This window comes from Mandrillus leucophaeus, unplaced genomic scaffold (genome assembly GCF_000951045.1).
Source record: "Mandrillus leucophaeus isolate KB7577 unplaced genomic scaffold, Mleu.le_1.0 Scaffold569, whole genome shotgun sequence".
Taxonomy (NCBI): Eukaryota; Metazoa; Chordata; class Mammalia; order Primates; family Cercopithecidae; genus Mandrillus; species Mandrillus leucophaeus.
The window spans coordinates 499,567-501,472 of record NW_012106130.1 but is presented as its reverse complement, the minus strand read 5'-3'; the positions used below and the strand labels follow the sequence as shown (position 1 = coordinate 501,472).

General features: G+C 47.1%; 1 pseudogene; it reads right to left on the bottom strand.

Moving 5' to 3' along the window:
- Positions 1-146: 146 nt before the first annotated feature.
- Positions 147-1,906, bottom strand: part of LOC105552644 — a 12,261-nt pseudogene continuing 10,501 nt past the window's right edge.

Genomic DNA, 1,906 nt, shown 5'->3' with positions numbered 1-1,906 from the left:
CCACACCCAGCTGATTTTTTTTGTACTTTTAATAGAGACAGGGTTTCACCATGTTAGCCAGGATGGTCTCGATCTCCTGATCTGGTGATCCGCCCGCCTCGACCTCCCAAAGTGCTGGGACTACAGGCGTGAGCCACCGCCCCCGGCTAAAATGCCTTCTTAATGGCAGCCCAGAGCTTTGTCATCCATCCTCCCGCAGAGAGGGAAAGGTCCTGTCGCGGGTCTTTCTCGCCCTCTTGTGGTGAGAGGGAAGCAGCGCTCAGCTGGGAAGACAGCAGCTGCTGTTTGCTGTTGATGCAAGAAGCAAGGTCGTTCTAGGGAATATTTAGACTCGATATTTTAATGACTCTGTCTCCATGTCATGCAATGATCTCAGTAAAAGAGGACTGTGAGTCCTGTTCCCAGAGTCTTTTTAAGGCTTCAAACAATAATAAGCCAGATTCCCTTTGTACATAAGACTGAGAGGAGGTGGTGTTACCTCCAGCGGGTGCATATATGCCGTGAATTGCGGCAGTGACCGTTGTTCTAAACAAATCCCCCTTGCCTGAGAGTGTGTGTCATCCACCAGAAAGGAGAGTTTCTATTCCGGGCCATCCGAGTTCATTTCTGGGTCTTAATATTTTTCAATGGAAATGTGCTAACCGAACAGGACAAGGCATCACTCCTAATCTCTATGATCTAAACATGGGCTTTTTTTTTTCCTACAAATTTACAAACCTTTTTATTTGTTTGCTTTGAGATGGAATTTCACTCTTGTCGCCCAGGCTGGAGTGCAGTGCAGTGATGTGATCTCCACTCACTGCAACCTCCGCCTCCTGGGTTCAAGTGATTCTCCTGCCTCAGCCTCCTGAGTAGCTGGGATTACAGGCATGCACCACCACACCTGGCTAATTTTTCTATTTTTAGTAGAGATGGGGTTTCAACATGTTGGTCAGGCTGGTCTCAAACTCCTGACCTCATGATCTGCCCGCCTCAGCCTCCCAAAGTGCTGGGATTACAGGCGTGAGCCACCGCACCCGGCCGACTCTGACTTTAAAAAGCAAACATACAGGAAGCCCCCAAACAGATGAATTAAGAAATGATCCCCTCCTTTCCTGATCTATATAACACCACATGATGAGTGACTGAATTTTTGTCCCTAACCGAACTCTTATCCAGTTGGAGACCAAAGCCAAGAGACTAACAGGAAAAATCAGCCTCCAACTCTACGTTAATCACCAATCTATACTATTCATATTAATCAAATAGTTCATGTGGATGCTAAGAGCTATGTGAGACCACATAAGCCACTCTTTAAATTAAATAATGGGGGCTGGATGTGGTGGCTCACACCTGTAATCTTAGCACTTTGGGAGGCTGAGGCATGTGGATCACTTGAGCCCAGGAGTTTGAGATCAGCCTGGACAACATGGTGAAATACTGTCTCTACAAAAAACACAAAAATTAGCCAGGAATGGTGGCATGTGCCTGTGGTCCCAAATCCCTAGGAGGCTGAGGTGGGAGGATCGCTTGAGCCATGGAGATTGAGGCTGCATTGAGCCATAATCATGCCACTATACTCCAGACTGGGCAACAGAGGGAGACCCTCTCTCAAAAAACAAACAAAAATTAATTAATTAATTAATTAATTAATAAAAATGAAGCTGGGCATGGTGGTTTACACCTGTAATCCCAGCACTTTGGGAGGCTGGGTGGATCACTTGAGGTCAGGAGTTCGAGACCAGCCTGGCCAACATGGTGAAACTCTGTCTCTACTAAAAATACAAAAAGTTAGCCAGGCGTGGTGGTGGGAGCCTGTAATCCCAGCTACTCAGGAGACTGAGGCAGGAGAATAGTTTGAACCCAGGAGGCGGAGGTTGCAGTGAGCAGAGATTGCATCATTGCACTCCAGCCTAGGTGACAGAGT